The 17,881-nt window shown below is 44.6% G+C and overlaps 1 protein-coding gene across 5 annotated transcripts in view; it reads left to right on the forward strand.

Annotated features, from left to right (window-relative positions):
* The first annotated feature begins 1,028 nt into the window (after positions 1-1,028).
* CHL1 (cell adhesion molecule L1 like) overlaps positions 1,029-17,881 on the forward strand; it is a 297,367-nt gene continuing 280,514 nt past the window's right edge. Inside the window, exon 1 of one of the 5 annotated variants that reach the window (XM_048490908.1) lies at positions 1,029-1,232. The gene's annotated coding sequence lies outside the window, so the exon portion shown is untranslated. Of the gene's footprint in view, positions 1,233-2,047; positions 2,308-17,881 lie in introns of those variants that run through there. The other 4 variants (XM_048490907.1, XM_048490904.1, XM_048490906.1 and 1 more) reach the window with 4 other exon arrangements.

A 17,881-nucleotide genomic window follows, 5' to 3' on the forward strand; every position in this document is an offset into this window, starting at 1 on the left:
ACATACACACACAAACTACATATTTTGGAAACATGATTGGAAGCATGTATATGCCACAGGTTTGAGAGCAGCCCTGAATAACAGATCTTTCCATGAAGTAAACTTTTAAAATGTGGCTAATTTTATATGGCACAGCTAATTGCCAAGTTTTTAACTGACTCTTTCAACCTTCATGGCCAAGTTCCAAATTAGCTTTTCAAATCAGTTGCCACATCAAAATGACTCCTTCCCACCACACTCTGGAAGTATGGAAGAAGATGCCCGAAGGCAATGCCAGAAGCTCAGAGAAAGAGAAAAGACTGATCTGAGGAGCAGATCATATATCCCTTCTGCCTGGCCTTCCTTTTTCAACAATTACTGGACCAGCTGGGGAAGCTTGGAAGACATAGCCGATGGCAGCCACATATTTCTCAAGGAGCCAGCCTGGTCCAGCAATTACAGCGTCAGACTAGGACCAAGAAAGAGCTGGGTTTGCATCCTTGCTGGGTGACCCTGGGCCACTCCTATTCTCTCAGTCTAGCCTACCTTGCAGGATTGTTGTGAGGATAAAACAGAGGTTACGAGAAAGGTGGGAAATAAAGTAAATAAGTGACACAACACAGACCTCAAGTACTCCATGGGGGATGTACTGGTTCAAAACTAAAGAGAAATTATAGTTTTCTTTTGTTGGGGGGTTGTGTGTCCTGAAGAAGGGAATCCCCCTGCTGCAAAACACTGGCCTGCCTTGAAGTGCCTTCCCCTTTTGGGGAGGGGATATCTTTCACAGCTGGCCACTCTTCCCTTCCTTCTTCCCCAGTGGCATCTCCTCTCTCTTTGTACCCCTTCTTTCCTGGCCCATCTGCCAGCCTCTCCCCTTCTCTGGGAAGTTTCGAAGACGCAGCACCTTTTCCCCCGCCGAGCCGGCTCCCTCTCAGCTGTGGAGGGTGTGCCTTGGCAAAGTGGAAGGGGGAGGCCGCAACATGCCGGGACTGGACCTTCGGCGGCTTCTTGCCAGTGGGTAGAGCTGGCAGAGCAGGCGGCGGCGGAGGAGGAGGAGGCGGAGGCTGGCAGGCGAGCACTCACTCTCCCCGCGGGCAGCCTGAGGCAAAACGGGCGGGAGGCAGGAGGGCAGCGCAGGGCAAAGGACCAGCGGCCCGCCACTTGATGCGCCCCCTCGCCCCCTTCGTCGTCGTTTTCTCCGCTCGGGAGCATCAATTTTGTTTGCGGAAGAGAGAGCCCGGCTGCTTCGCCAGGTATGGCGCGCTCCCCGAGGAGCTTCTTGTTGCTCTTGGAAACGCTGGGCGGCTCAGCATGGCCAGGAGGAGGAGGAGGAGGAGGAGGCGGCGGCGGCGGCGGCGGGGGAGAGGGGGGACAGATAATCTCCCACGGGGTGGCTCTTCGGCTGGGGGGGGGGGTAGGCGCAGGCGCTGCACTGTGAGCCGCCGCTCCATACCTGCGGGTGGCAGCTCCCGGTCCAGGAAGGTGTCCCTCTCCCTCCTACCTCTTCGGGCCATGCTGGAACGGCTGGGCGGGGGGAGTGGCACACCTGGCGTCTCTGTGGGCCAGACCATACTTCCTTCCTAAAGGAATGATGACAGTGATGATGGCCATGATAATAGGGATCATAGTTGTTATAAAGGAAGGAGCTGGACCCCCCTCCCCCCCCTCACTCCCCAGTTCATTACTTTCTGGCCAGTTGAGTCCATTTCTCCCTTCCCACTTTGCAAGCGCGGGGCTTCTTCGCAGCGCCGAGCGCCCAGGTGAGGCGCCTTCCCAGACTGCCGCAGGTAGCCAAGGCCCCCACACAGCGGAGGGGGAGCGCAAGTTGCCCCCACCCCCCAGCCTTGCTAGAGTGGCTCTGGTTGTCTTTTCCCCTCTCCCTTGAGCCGCAGCAACAGCAGCAGCTTCTCTCTGTGCGTGTGTGTGTGTGCGTGTGCGTGTGTGTGGCTGGAAGAGATTTGGGAGGTTTGGGAGCCGGTTGCCATGGCTCCCTTGAAGCTCTGCCGAAGGAGATATTAATGCCAGTCACGGAGGGATCCTTCTTCTTTTCCGTACGCCGGATCCTCTCTCTCTCCCCCCCCCCCCTTTCCCTTCCTTTTCTTCCTTCCTTCTTTTTGGGCGGACCGGGCGAAAGGGAGCGATCCCGCCACCTGGGACGGGGCCGCTGAGCCGCCACTCGGGCCAGCCAGCCGGAGCCGGAGTCCCCGGGCAAACTCCTGCCTGGGCTAAGCCGGATCCGCCTCCCCTCCCCTCCCCGCGCCTCCGCCCCCAGCCCTGAAGTGCCACCACCAGCCAGCCTGCTGCTCGCACACCCCTTCAGGCTGCCAGGTAAGAGGGAGAGGAGGGAAGGAGGGGGTGTCTGGGGCGGGGGGGGGGCGCCTGCCTCCCTCTGATGGGAAATCGATAGGCATCGATTTCTTTGATCGCCCTCGCCCGTGCTGTGGCTGAAAGGGACCGGGAGGCCGGCGCTCATCTCTAGAGACCCGGTGGGGTGGGTGTGTAGTGTCGGGCTGGATCGCCGGCTGCGCTGCGGCGGGAGGGGGACCCACCTTCTCTCGGAATGTCTGTTCTGGTCAAGCTGGGCTTTTGAACCGTTCCCCTCTTTTGATGTGCTGCTGCTGCTCCCATCTTTTCGGCAGCGCAAGAGGATTTTCTTGCGGAATCTTTGCCTCCTCTGTGTGTGTTTTTGCCGTGCTGCAATTTTTTTTAAAGGTCTCAGACGCAGGAAAGAGTCGCACGCAGTATTGCATCGCACATGTGTAAATATCGGGGGTGATAGATTCCCCCTTCCTATTAAAATCCCACCCGGTCCAAGACCAGAGATCAGATAGCCGGGTACTCCCAAGAATTAGGGGAGATCCTCAATCAGTGTTCCCAACTGTCCAGCTAAAGTTTTCAGGAAGGGTGGCACCCTGAACATCCAACAGGGTGCCTCTGAAGGAAACTTGGTTTGTAGGCAGTCATCTACAAGTGCACGCCTGTGGCTAGAGATCATGGGTGGCGCTAGATTTTGTTTGGTTTCCAGTGGAGCGTAATTCTTGTAAATGGCAATAGCATTCGATCGTTCTTTGTGTCTCTCTGTGTTTAATCCTTTAAAGAGGTACAACAGGATGTATTAAACGGGTGTCGTTTACAATGGGCGGGCAAAGCAGAAGTAACAGCACGGGGCTCCGGTGTCTGAATGAGTGTCATGCTGAATTCTGACAGAGTGGAAAAGCAGGGCTTGCGTGTAGTGCTGATGCTGGACAGATCCCTGTGCTGTGCTGTGCCTTCAGTCCGTTCTCGCTCAGCTATTACTTTGGGAAAAAGCATAGCCAAACATTCAGCATCCTCCCCATCCCCTTACCCCATGCATTGATCCCTCCCCTTGCTTCATCAGATTTTGATGCTCAATAGATCTTATTACATTGGGCGGAGATAAGTTTGCCCTAGAATGTGTTCAAATGGTTCAAAAGTTGAGAGAGTTCTGAGGTGTCTTTGAGGATCACCTCACTTGAGAATGTATTGTCGAAGGCTTTCACAGCCGGATTCAACTGGTTCTGGTGGGTTTTCTGGGCTGTGTGGCCGTGGTCTGGTGGATCTTGTTCCTAATGTTTCGCCTGCATCTGTGGCTGGCATCTTCAGAGGTGTATCACAGAGGGAAGTCTGTTACACACTGTGTCCAGAGAGAAGGAAATGTTTGGGGTATATATTGTCCATGTCTCAGGATGGGGAACCAATCAGTAAGTGTTTGGGTGGAACTTGTTATGCAAAGATGTGGTTGATTGTATTGTATTGCGGGTGAGGCTGAGATACACCTCTGAAGATGCCAGCCACAGATGCACGTGAAACATTAGGAACAAGATCCACCAGGCCACAGCCACACAACCCAGAAAACCCACCAGAATCACTTCAGAATGTTTACCGACTGGATTATAAAGGCAAAACTTTACCAAACAGGTGTGTAAATGTTTAGCTTTTGCAGTTGTTTAGTAGGTGGAGACATTTACCAAAGCTTATCACTGAAGTTCTCAGTGTGAAGACCCAGACGCTTATTATAGTTTGGTTTGGAGTAATGGCAGTGTTTCAGCAGGTGACGATTTTTGCTCATATCTGTTGAGATAGTAACATGGCTGTAAGCAGAAGGCTGCTGCTGCTGAGAAACAGAGCAAAGTTCTCTTTAACTGAAAGCTTGAGCGCATATTCATATACAGTGTCATTCGGTACTTTGCCTGAGTTGCAAAAAATGAAATTAGTTTCTGCTGGGCCAGTTTCAAACCTTTCTTGAATTCTCTGGCAGCAAGCGGTGAAGCAATGAAATGGATTAAACTAGAAAATGGTTTCCATTGGGTCAATTTCTCCTTTCTTGAATTCTCTGGCAGAAAGTAGGCATAGTAGGTCCAATAAAGTGTTAGAAAAAGTGGACTAAGATTCTCTCCTCTCTCACATTTATGCAGATAGGTCACAAATTCTGGGTCAGACCTACTACTAATGTAATAGAAAAAGAGGATATTGCTCCAAATAAATGAAGGCCTGTATGCAGATGGAATCTTTATTACATATTTGAAGTAACACCTTCTAAAGCAGAGGTGTCAAACTCGCGGCCCTCCAGATGTTCATGAACTACAATTCCCATCAGCCCTTACCAGTATAGCTAATGCTCATGTTGGGAGGGACTGATGGGAATTGTAGTTCATGAACATCTGGAGGACCGCAAGTTTGACATCCCTGTAAAGCATCATGGAGTTGGATAGGAAGATTTAGACCAACTAACTCACAGTCCAAAATTTAGACCATAGCAACCAACATCTACCCATCTTTCTGACACAGATGTTCCATTTAGAGCAAAAGTGTCATTAAGCAGATATAATTAAAGAATGAACATCATCTGTTTTTATGATATGGAAACATCCAACAGGGAATATATATCTAGAAATTTAGTATCTGAAATCTTAAATTAAAATTACTGGGAAAGGCATTTCTTTGCCCCAAATCATGAATAAATGTTGCCACTCAGAACAGACAAACAATGCTAAGATGGATGGAGCAATAATGTGATTATTATTGTATAACACTATTTCCTGAACTATTTATAAGTTCAATCGGTGACTCATCGCATGGCCCAGTGTGCACACTTCTAGGATATAAAATCCCTTTGCCTACTGAAATTGTGTTTGTGTCCTAATAGGAGAAAATTAAATTATAATCTATTATGTTTGTGTGTGTTATGTGATTTTAGAATAGAACTTGAAGAACTGGAGAAGCATCCAAGAGTTTAAAAATTAACTGTGGTAATATTAGTCTTTTATATGTGCCATATTAGTCTTGTATGTGGGAACTACTTCATGACTGAATCCATTCGATATTCTATCTGTTTGGAGGCAAGATGTATCAGAAGGCCCCTTCCGCACACGCAAAATAATGCGTTTTCAAACCACTTTCACAACAGTTTGCAAGTGGATTTTGCTATTCTGCACAGCTTCAAAGAGCACTGAAAGCAGTTTGAAAGTGCATTATTCTGCATGTGCGGAATGAGCCAGAAACTGGGTGCACAAACCCTAACACATGCTCCTTGGAGAGAAAAGTAGCTATTATTGGGCAGGCAACAATTTGTATGAACTTTGGTATACAGTGGATGAAAAAGGCAGCAAGGAAACTGAAAAAGGTTTTTAAAAGAAAAGAAAAAAATAATGCAGTGATAATTTCCCAGTGACTTGAAGGAATCCTCTGAACTTACTGCAAGATGGGAGGTGGGGTGGGAGGGAGTTCTAAGTTGCACTGCTGCTCTCAAAATTTTAGCAACAAATTGCTTATTATTAACCCTGCCCAGTTGTTTAATCTATACACAGCAGCAGAGCTTTTGCACCTGAACTTGGCATTCATTCAGATTCCCATAGGAGGTGTCTATGTAATTGGTATGCTTCATTTTTGCAGAAAATGTACTGTGTGATTGGAACTAATGCATCTTAGAAGCACATGAAAAAACCCTTGTGGAAATGTGACTTCAATCATGTGGAGTCTGGGGATTATACCATTGTCACCGTCACTGCTATCACACACAGATAATCAGCGCAATCCTAAACAGAATTACATCTATCTTTTCCCATGGACTTCAATGGAATTGGAAGGATGCAACTCTGTAGGATTGTGATCACTATATACATCTGTCCAGTACTCCTGTTCCTACTGCTTAAGTGGAGCTGACCTGCCGCAGTAGAGAAGAATCTCCTTCCAGTGGAAATGAAATTGACAAGAGATTTCAAAGCCTTTCTCCACTTTGCTATGATGGCAGGGATTTCCTTATGCTGTAGAAGTGGAAACAAAAGGTTTGGATACTAACTAAACTGGTGTTTCCCAAAGATCCCCCCCCCCTTTCTGTTGCAGGCCCACCTCATGTCATTCCACAAGGTCCCCTATTTCATAGAAATCAGTGAGTTGCAGTGGGAGAGAGGAGGCAGGAAAGTTCCATTTCATGGATGGAAGATTTAGTCTGCCTTCAGTCCAAAGTATCACCACGACTATTCACAGAACTTGCATGGGGACAAAGTAATATGCTCTGAGTGCTGAACTCTCTGGGACAAGACATACGCAGATCATTCCCCATGCAGGAAGGAAGTAGGAAAGGGCCGTTTTGATGGATGTGCATGTGCAGAAGTTGTCTGAAAACTTGATGTACATTTAAGACAGTCCTTAGATTTTATGTGGAACAGCAGGAAAGTATGAAGAAAATGAGAAACTGACCTTGTACAGATTGAAAGGTGAAGAGAAATACAGTAAAACCAAGACCATAAGACTACTATGAGGAAGTCTAGTTAAACTTATGACAACCTTATAAATATATTGCTTTTTCTTTCCGCAACCATTGGATATGCTTCTGTGTTTTTAATCATCTTCATGTTATTACCTGTCCCACACTTTCTGGAAGTGTTGTTTTATTTTGAATGCTTAGGAATACAGCAGTAATGAAAAAAATGGTGTAACAAGTTGTAATACTTTCCCTATAAGTCCACACTCTGTCTTTGGACCTGTACTTGTGTCTGGTCTTTAACTTGGGCTGACAATTTTGCAGTCAGAGAGCAACATTTCTGCGCTCACACTTCTTTGCAACATTTGTCATGAAGCATGCACAGTTCCAATGAGTTTCTATCACAATCACCACTATTTTCATTTATAGCTTGTTTTTTTCCCAGTGAGACACAGGGTGGTTACAAACTATGAAAAGCGATTCAATCAGGCAGCAAAGGTCTCCCAAAAAGATCTCCAGTGCAGTAAGACTAGGATTACAAAACCAGAAAACAATGCTAAGAGAGGGAGCATGACATTCCATATAATGAAGAGAGGAGGGTTAAATAAGGTCGATGATATTGCAATAAAATGGCAGGTGATATGTTTTATTAATAGTACAATAGACTACAATGCTGCTAAGCATGTGAAGAAAATTTGAGAGCAAGAAGAAAGAGCGAGTCATGCTTAGTGTCTCCCTATCCCATGGGCAGAACCTCTGAAGCTTTGTACCAACCAAAGTATTGATTTCTGATTAAATGTGCAGTTCTGGAGGTCTCACTTCAAACAGGATGTGGGTGGAATGGAGAGAGTACAGAGGAGAGTGACAAGGAGCCGGGAGATGGTCTCCTTCAGCACATATATCTTGAGATCAGATTTTGTGGCTCATAATTTTGACATTTGAATTCATCGTATTTATTTACAATATTTACATCTCACTTTCTGCCCGGTTTATCAATACTAGTTTGGATTGGGGATGGAGCCACAGCTCAGTAGAGGAGCACATGCTTAGTTGCAGAAGATCCTGTTTCAGATCCGATATCTAGGGTTAAAGAGGAGCAGCAAAGACAGTCAGCAGGCAGGAAAACCAGCAACAGGAAGTTGGCTGAAGGCAGCTGGAATGACTGGCGGAGATAGGAAGAAATTTGGTGGGACCTGTGAAGCAGCCAAAACTTTCCAGGAGCACTGATGCACCTACGGCCACTATATCTAAGCCTCAGCACTCACCCATCCTACTTACAATTCTAATATCAGTGTGAGGATTACTGAACACATTACTGAACACATTAAGCACTCTGAACACGCTGAAAATTGCTGTGGAAATCTGGTTGCAAAGTAAGAAATCTATTACTATGGAACTGTTTGGAGAAGACATTGATTGCCAATCTGTGACTAAATATACCTAGTGGTTTTGGTTGGGAAAAATGGCCTACATTGAAAGTACTATGGTTCATGGCAGCAGAAAAAACAAAGGAACCTAAGTAGTAGATTAGGGCAAATCCATCCACCTTCATCCTTTGTGGTAGGATCATATCAGAAATTGAAACAAAGAAACTATACTGTACTAATTAATTAGCATGTGGTAGATAATATCATTAAGTTGGCCAAATGGTCCTCCAGGTTTACCACCTTGCAAGTCTTTCCACTCGTCCAATGGCCAAGTCAGATTTGGGAAGGCTATTCAAAAATGGTCACTTTTCCCCAGAAACATAATAAAAAGACACCAGCCATGCTTCACTGTTTTGTTTGAATGTGAAGTATAAACATTGGGGTAACATGATATTAAATAAAATAGGGCTTGCAGTGTTGGAGAAACAAACCATGATTACATCTTCATTACCAATGTTCTGAAACTGTACTTTGAGATTGAGAGAAGCAGTGGCATAGTGGTTAAGGTGTACTCTAATCTGGAGAACCGGGTTTGATTCCCAGCTGTGCCACTTGAGATGTGGAGGCTTATCTGGGGAATTCAGATTACCATGTGCACTCCAACACATGCACTCCAACACATGGGTAACCTTGGGCTAGTCACCATTCTTCTGAATTCTCTCAGCCCCACCTACCTCACAGAGTGTTTGTTGTGAGGGGGGAAGGGAAAGGAGTTTGTAAGCCCCTTTGAGCCTCCTTACAGAAGAGAAAAGGGGAATATGAATCCAACTCTTCTTCTTCTTCTTCTTCTTCTTCTTCTTCTTCTTCTTCTTCTTCTTCTTCTTCTTCTTCTTCTTCTTCTTCTTCTTCTTCATCATCATCATCATCATCATATGGATGCATTAATGGAAGAACAGCATTGTTAGTAGTCAGTTCAATAACACCCATGACTCTGGCTCATTCCGCACATGCAGAATAATGCACTTTCAAACTGCTTTCAGCGCTCTTTGAAGCTGTGCGGAATAGCAAAATCCACTTGCAAACAGTTGTCAAAGTGGTTTGAAAACGCATTATTTTGCGTGTGCAGAAGGGGCCTCTGTTCCACTAAAGATGGAACTTTTCTCCAGCACAGAGTCTTGCTCCAATTGAAGAATCTGAAGGAACGTGCTGAAGGAAGGATCCATCATTAATTTAATAAAACAAACCACATGACTTAATGACTGTAAATTCTCTATTGGGAAAAAAACAATGAAATGTGGCAGAATAATGACTGCAAAAACAAAATAACCTGCCACACTATAGGCTACAATATTATTTAGTGAATGGACTACAATATTATATAGTGAAATTACAAAAAAGCTACAAGTGGAGGAGTGAAATACACAATAACACAGCTGACACAGAACAAACAACAAAAATAACTCTGGCCCTTTCCGCACGGAGGCGGAAGGGCTTTGGTCGGCGTTGCTAACGCCGACCCGATGATGCGGACGGTCCCAGAAAGAACCAGGAAGACGGCGCCACTGGGCGCCATCGCCCGGTCGTCTTACCTGCTCTCCAGCCCTCCGGTGCGTGGCCGGGGCCTGGGGACACGCCTCCCCTTCCCTGCACGCCTGCTTCCGTGTCGCAGAGCAGGGGGGCGTGTCCCCAGGCCCCGGCGACGCGCTGGAGGGCCGGAGAGCAGGTAAGTGAAGGGAGGGAGGGGGGGAAAGCACCGGGAAGCCGCTGCCATTCGCACAGCAGCGGCTTCCAGCCGGCGTTTTCAGAAAAGTGCGCTTCCCAGCGCACTCTGAAAACGCCGGTTCAGCGCCGGGCGGGCGGCGCAAGGGCAGTGTGGCTGCAAAGCAGCTGCGCCCCCCTGTGCGAATGGCGGCCTGGGGACAGTGTTTTTGCCGTCCCCAGGCCGCCATATTCCGCCTGTGCGGAAACGGCCAATGTAGAGGACAGTAGAAAAAGCACTGTGATTGGAGGATGAAGGAAGTCTCCTAACAACAAGGTAAGTCCAGTTAAGTGCAGAGGTCTCCAAAGGCTATGTTAAATTCCAATAAAAAATGTTAATAAGACGGGATGTTCCAGGTTTTCCCCGTTTTGCAGTGTAAAATCTGTATCATCATCAGCAAAAGTCTAAAGCCTGCCCACATATGGGGATTTTTAAGCCTTTGTATTGAATTGGTTGAGACAATATCACCATTTTTCATGATGCTAGGCAGTAGAAATTTTCTCAAGTTTGCAAATGTCCATCTTGTTAACTATTCTTATTGGAACATAGTACAGTTTCTGGAGACCTCTGCACTTACCTGGACTTATCGTCATTTGGACACTTCCTTCGTTCTCCAGTCACAGTGCTTTTTCTATTGTCTTCTTCTATAGTGGCGGTTTTGTTATGTTTGCTCTGTGTCAGCTGTGTATTTCCCTCCTCCATTTGTAGCTTTTTGTAATTTCACTATATGATATTTTAGAATATGCACTAAATAATATTGTAGCCTATAGTGTGACAGGTTATTTTGTTTTTGCTGTAAATTCTCTATTGTCTTTCCATCCTCCATCAAACTATGAATGGCAGTGTTTTTCACAAGCGGCTGAAACAAGAAAATTAGGATACCATACATTAATTGTGCTCCTGTTGATTACAATTTTGTATGGAACTCAGTAGTTGTCAGTCAAAGAAATGCAATTATTACGGGCATTTAACATGTGCTACATTGTAATTAAACCAAATGAGTGAAGACATAATAGCCTCGCTATTTATTCCAGAAAGCCCAGAGACAAGTATTCCTATAAATAAAAGATTATTTTCAAGCTTATTTAGTGCAGCTTGAAATGCAACCATTTTGTTTGCCTTTGACATATTTAAGGGACCCAGCGTAATTGGTGAGAGATCGGGGGAAGTCAATGGAAATGAGGTTTCAGGTAGAATCATAGGTTTTCGCAGACAGTAAGTGTGATCAGCAAGCTTCTATTTTACATTCCTCCACTGGGACAGGACAGGAACTATCGCAAAACAGCACTAATTACTCCAGTTTATCTTGCATGTGTTGAGACTGGGGTAGCTAATTATCGCTTTCCCCATTAGCAGGGTTTTAAAGAATAATGAATTAACATATTGCATTCATCAAAAGAACATCTACAAAGTTTATCTTCTGAGAGCAAATGTGTGGCTATGCTGGAGGAAGTCGCTGTAGCTTTCCTCAAAGGGCAGAGAGGGAACTGTATTGGGATTCCTTTGCAAGGTGCTTTAGACCTTGATGAATGACTTGAATTGATCACCAAGGAGTGACACTGGAACTATTGGTTGCTTAGCAACCCAAGGAATTCTGCAATTTCAGTTGTATTTCTCCCTTAAATGAGCAGATTCTGTTTTGTTAAGGAAGGGGGATTTTTTTTTTGTCTGCACAAAAGGCCGCCTACCCAGGAAGAAATATATGTTATCCAAAATTATTGTGTGACACAGTTTTGTAGCAGCTGACATTTGATGGGGGAAAGCCTGGTGACTGTTAACTTGGAAACCAGAACAATTTGGAGCAATTTGCTGCATAAGTCATAATTGCATATTTGTCCTTTTTAAGTCAGAAATATATGGAAAGAGAAGTAGCAGTGAGAGGACTAGTTCTAGCAGGAAGGGTTGGATTCATCCAGTTGGTGCTTTTGAAATGTTTCATTCATGCTGTCTTGGAAGTGTGAGGTCCTGCCAGGTCATGTTGAGTTACATCGTGTTTCATTAGGAGTAAACGGTACATAACACGAAGCATGCTGTTCAATGACTGCCCAAATTATAGCAGGGCAGCTTGGCACAGCTTGGGGTGCATTCGACTTGGGACCTTAGCTAAAGAGTCCCAAAGGCTGAAATTGATTTTTGCAATGATTCATTTGGTACAAAAGGGATAATAAAGAGCTAGGTTTTAAGGAACAGGGAGGAGGCAGTGAAGTGAGACTAAAAAAGACATAGCTGGGGTTTAAGTCATTGGATTTCAAATTTCTGCATCAAGCTTGGTAAAGAAAGAAATATAGCTTCACTTTAAAGCCAGGTGAAACAATAACCATATATGTGAAATGTTTTAAACAAGCTGGCCGCCTCTCTCCATCTGTGCCATATTTTTTTCATTCATTTTTATGTAGAAATCCTATTACACTGAGCAGGAGTGTCTTCATTTGCAAAATGGCAAAATATGACCTTAAGTACAAGATCAATGTTGGACTTCTGTTTCTGGCTCACGTGCAGCCATCCTAAGCAAAGAAAATGAGTCAAGGAAAAAGTAATGAATGAGTCTTTTAAGGAGGAGTGGGACGATATGAACTTCCTTTCTATCCAGGCAAGCTTTTAGCAGGCAATGCAAAAAGAAGGAAGAGCTCTTGAATCAGTTGAAAAAAATAATTGGAACACTCTTGTGTAATTCTGGATTGGAGAACCTCCACAATGTAATAGTTCAGTTGTTGGACTAGGCCCTTGGAAACTCAGGATCAAATCCCCAGTGGTGCTATGGAATCTTCTGCCAGTCACTTGCTCTTAGCATTGACCCTGGCTGGTATTTGGATGAGAGATCTTTAAGAAACATCAGGGATATGGAAGCAGGCAATGGCAAATGACCAGTGAAAACCTTTTGCCTCAAACACCCTGCAGGATCGCCATAACTAAGCTATGACTTGACAGCAAAAAATAAAAATAAAATCTGGATTCCTCACTGTCAAATTATATTCAGTTATCCCTTCTGTAGGGGTTAGGGCCGCAGTGTCCCCCATGATCTGGAAATCTGTGTAAAAAAATTTGGCCCTCTCTTTGTACAAGAGAGGAAATCTGTTTTCTTTTCCTTTTCCTTTTAACTTTTAAAAAAAGGAAATTGCATGTATTTCTGGTATTAAGAGATAAACTATGTTGATAGTATTCTATACTATACACATATTTTATGCATTTCTGAGTTTCTAAACTTTTTCTGGGTCATTTGCTGGCCTTCATATTGTTGTCTGCAGCTTTGTCAAAACTCCCCAAAAATTCTCATTTAATTTCTTATGCCAACCTGCAATATAAGCAAACTGCAATGGGGAAAGTCGCAATGTGGAAGGGATAACTGTAGTAAGCTTAATATGCAAATAGGCTGGTGCAGGAATTGCACTCAGAAAGGGGGCACTTACAAGTATGCAGAAGATGTTTATAAGTTTATAAGTTAATCCATTTTACTGTTGGATGTTATTGGTCAGGTGGGGAAGGGAGGGGACAGAACTACAGGGAAAGTAATATGAGAATGAAAGTGTGCAAACTGCCTGTGACAGCCCTGAACATTCCCATAAAATGAACAGCAAATCAGCCAGACAAAATGGGCAAGATTAGAACAGAGACAAGTCGCACCTCCTTCTCACAAGCTCAAAGTGTCTCTCTTTTTTATTATATAACAAAGGTAATTGATGAGGCACAAAGGCAGGAGAAAGCATTGTAGGAATGTGCGAAGCCTGTCAGTTCTCATTTTGAATATTTGGAAAAAAAATGTTGATTGTTCAAAGGTGTGTCTTGCAAGCTGAAGAAATTAGTATTTGAATTGAGGGTGACTGAACATCCATGAGGCCTGACAGGCTGAGCTACCCTGAGTTAGTGATGCTAGGAAGGAAAAAAACAAACTTCTGGTGCTAGAGAAAGATGCGGAGTGTTCCTTCTTTCATGCATTCCATTTTTAGTTTAAAATTAGATTTCCCTCATCTTCACAGGTAAATAAAAGTTTGCCTGCTAGTCTCTTCCCCCACCCCCACCCCCAAGGTAGAGCTGCAGTTTCAGGAAAACAGTGAAGTTTCTTTTCTGTGGCCCTTTCCACACAGCAAATGTATAGCGGGTTGCAGTCAAGATAAAGTAACCCGCTTTCTGGTTTTCGTGTTCGCATGCATCAGTGCAGGCAGCGATTGGAGCCTATGGTAACAATGCGGCTTGCTGTCGCACCGTCGCATGGAGGCACATCTATTTTTTTCATTTACCTCCCACCGATGTGTAGCTATGCAGGCATGCACAGATGGACCCCCACAGCCATGCTGATGTCTTAACGATACCACGGTTCGACCCTTTGTGCCTGGGTAGCTATGCAGATGTAAGCCAGGAAATTTTTAAAAAAGGAAAGCACAGATGAATAAAGCACTTCCTGCCCAGCCATTCACTTGCAAATGACTGTAACCCAAGATTTTTAAAAAGACTCGCGGATAGCGCGATTCTTGAAAACCTGGTTTGGGGAAAATAACGCAGGGAAGTCTTGCTTTAGGGGCTGGGTCCATATGAAGTTCTCCAAAACAGGTTTTTTTAGCATCCTTAACCCATGTTTATCTGGAATGGACCTGTGAAATGAAAGTCACTGAAAAATCTCAGAAGTTTGACCTTAAATCTCTCATGTACTTATTGACACCTAAAATCATCATCATAGATTTATCACATCTGATTTAGCTGTGCCTTTCAATTGGGAAGTTAAAACATTTGCCTTTTCTTCATCCTAAAATCATAGAGTGGGAAGAGACCACAATGGCCAACCTGTCCAACCCCCTGCCATGCAGGAATATGTGATCAAAACACTCCTGACAGATGGTCATCCAGCCTCTGTTTAAAAATCTCCAAAAAAGGAGACAGCACCACCCTTTGAGGCAATGTTCTCCACTGTTGAATAGTCATTACTGTCAAAAAGTCTTCCAAATGTTTAGGTGAAATATTTTCCCCTGTACCTTGAACCCATTACTCCTTGGCCTAGGCTCTGGATCATCAGAAAACAAGCTTGTTCTATCTTCAACATGACATCCCTTCAAATATTTAAACATGGCTATCATGTCACCTCTTAACCTTTTCTTCTCCAGACTAAACATGCCTACTTGCCTAAGCCCCTTCTCATAGGACATGTAATCCAGATCTTTTACCATTTTGGTTGCCCTCCTTTGGACCCATTCCAGTATGTCAATTGTGGTTTCTAGAACTGGACACAGTATTCAAAGTGAGTTCGACCAGTGCAGAATATCTTCTCTGCACTACTGCCTGCCTTTCGCTTTCAGAGTGCACAAGCAATCTGTTTGACATTCCTCATTTTGTATACAGTGTCTATCACAGAAGGAAGGGTAGAGACCTCTGTGATACACTAGTTTGATACATAGGAAATCTCAACTCTTGCATTACAGAGCCATTGCATATGGCTATGACTCTTCAAGTAAGCATATGAAATCTGAGTGGCTTTTTCTAAGCAACACTTCCTATTCATCCTGTGTCTTCCATACCTATCAATTATAATCTCACCTGAATATTTTATCTGGGTTCGGGAGCATCATGGTTCATACATCATATTGCCTGTAAAGTATAGAATTTGAGAAATCTGGGTTCAAATACCCACAGTGTGTTGATATTTGCTGAAAAAAATACATACTCCCAGCCTAATATTTGTCACAGGATAGTTTTAGGATAAAACTATTCTATATGCTCTCTGAAGGAAGGACAGGTCCTTTCTTTCTTGACTCTTCTCCACAGAGCTGGCAGCCATGTGTTCTATGACTGTAGATCTTGACCTATGTCCATCACTGAAGTGAACGGTGAAGAAAGTGATCAGGACAGTGAAGAGAGTGATCAGGACAATATAGATGGTTCTCTCCTCTGCCTTTTTATCCTCAGCATGTTAATGTTATGAAGGCTGATAGAGAAAAACTGGCCTAAAGTTCTTAGTAACCTTCATGGCTGAAGATGGATTTAAACACAGCTTTCCTTGGTCACACTACGACATTTATCACTACACCAAATGGTGCACAAGTGTTAAGTGTCATTGTTGTTTCTGATTCATGGTAAACATATGAATGAATGACTCTCCGAACACCCTCTCATTAACAGCCTTTCCCATGTTTTGCAAACTGAGGGTGGTGGCTTCCTTTATAGCATAGGTGTTAAACTCGCGGCCCTCCAGATGTTATGGACTACAGTTCCCATCATCCCCTGCCAGCATGATGTAGTCCATAACATCTGGAGGGCCGCGAGTTTGACACCTGTGCTTTATAGTGTCAATCCATTTCATGTTGGGTTTGCATTCTCCAAATTACAGCTTGTATTAAATACTGTATGCTTTGAGGCATATGGTGAGTAGGGATGCATTTATCTACCCTGCTTCCAGTTCACTCTTCAGTTTTACCCTTTTGCCAACCCACAGGAGACTCTGGCAGTTTCAACAACAGGTCTTTATTGTTTCCAACTGAGAGAGAATACCAAATGGACAACTGTACCAAATGGACAACTGTAATATACACTGAGAGAATACAATGTTAACATGACACAAAAGACAGGCACTGTCTTAGCAGAGCTTGAGAGAGAAATAGAAATGACTTCATGAGGGTTCACTTAAAGCTAAATAGAATAGAATAACTTTAATGTCATTGTGCACACACATTGTGCCTTGTGTCCACACAACGAAAATACAAAACAGCAAAAGTACAAAAAAATACAAAACATACAAAACATCCCCCGATGAACATCTCTGCAATCCGCACTAGGCATTGGGGGGCTGCAATCCGCACACCCCCAACTTACAGCCATCCCTACACAGCCACCACCACATCAACACATCGCCATGGAGTTAATCATAGCCACAGCTCTAGGATAAAAGCTGTCTCTGAGTCTAGTTGTCCTGGTCTTCATAATCCTGTATCTTCTGCCAGATGGTAATAGTGCAAAAAAAGAAAAAGCAGGGTGAGACGGGTCCTTCAGGATATACCGAACTTTTTTTAAGCAGTGGGAGTTATAAAGTTATTCCAAAGAGGGGAGAGGGCAGCCAATAATCCTCTGGGCAGTAGTAATCACCCTGTGAAGCGCCTTCCTATCTGCCATTGTGCAACTGGCAAACCATGCACAGATGCAGTATGTCAGGACACTCTCTATAGCACAGCGGTAGAAGGTCATCAGCAGTTTCTCATGCAATTGTTGTTTTCTCAAGAGTCTTAAATAATACAACCTCTATCAGGTATCTATAGCACAATAAGCAAATATTTTCATTAGTGTTTCTTTTTGCATTCATTTTTTGTGGTTCTCAGCAATTTGGTTCTTTGTATTTCTCAGATAACTTCTTCAGATACAGCTGTATCTGAAGAAGTGAATTATGACTCCTGAAAGTTCAAACCCTGCCAGAAATGTTGTTAATCTTTACGGTGCAACTGGACCCTTGCTCTTTTCTCCTGCTACAGACAGACTAACATGGCTACCCATCATGATCTATTTTACAGTAGATTCATACATTCTACTGGAGGGGGAGGACGTCTGGATGGGTGTTTCCCAGCTCGTTCTCAGGGAGACAGGATGTAGTTTTTCGTCACTTCCTGGGAACCGGCTGGGCGCCCTTTTTGGCTCCAGTTTAAATCCTGTCTCTGCAGGGAGAACAGCGTTTTTTGCAGCTCAGGCTACAAAAGCTTTTCACCTTGGATTTTTTCCTTCCTTTTTTCTTCTCCTTTCGTTAGCAACTTGGCTGAAACTCTCCCTCCTCTCCTCCTTCCAACGCTGCCTCGCCCCCCCCTCGACGCCACGAGGGCTTACCCTCCCCCCTCTTTCCAACTATGGCCTCCGCACCTTTCTCCCCGGAGAGACAGGCCTTCGCCCCCGCGCTAGCCAAGCGCACCAGGGCTGCCTGCAGGGGAGAGGAAACGGCGGAAACCTTAGCTCCCGGCCGCAAGAAGACCGGGAAGTCCGCGCGGCCGGGAGACGCCTTTCAAGGAGCGCAGGAACCACGCTCCAAGAAGACAAAGGGAGGCGGCAAAGCGGCAGAGACTGCCGGCGGCCCGGAAAAGGGCGCGCACG

Source organism: Sphaerodactylus townsendi, linkage group LG03 (assembly GCF_021028975.2).
Source record: "Sphaerodactylus townsendi isolate TG3544 linkage group LG03, MPM_Stown_v2.3, whole genome shotgun sequence".
Classification (NCBI taxonomy): Eukaryota; Metazoa; Chordata; class Lepidosauria; order Squamata; family Sphaerodactylidae; genus Sphaerodactylus; species Sphaerodactylus townsendi.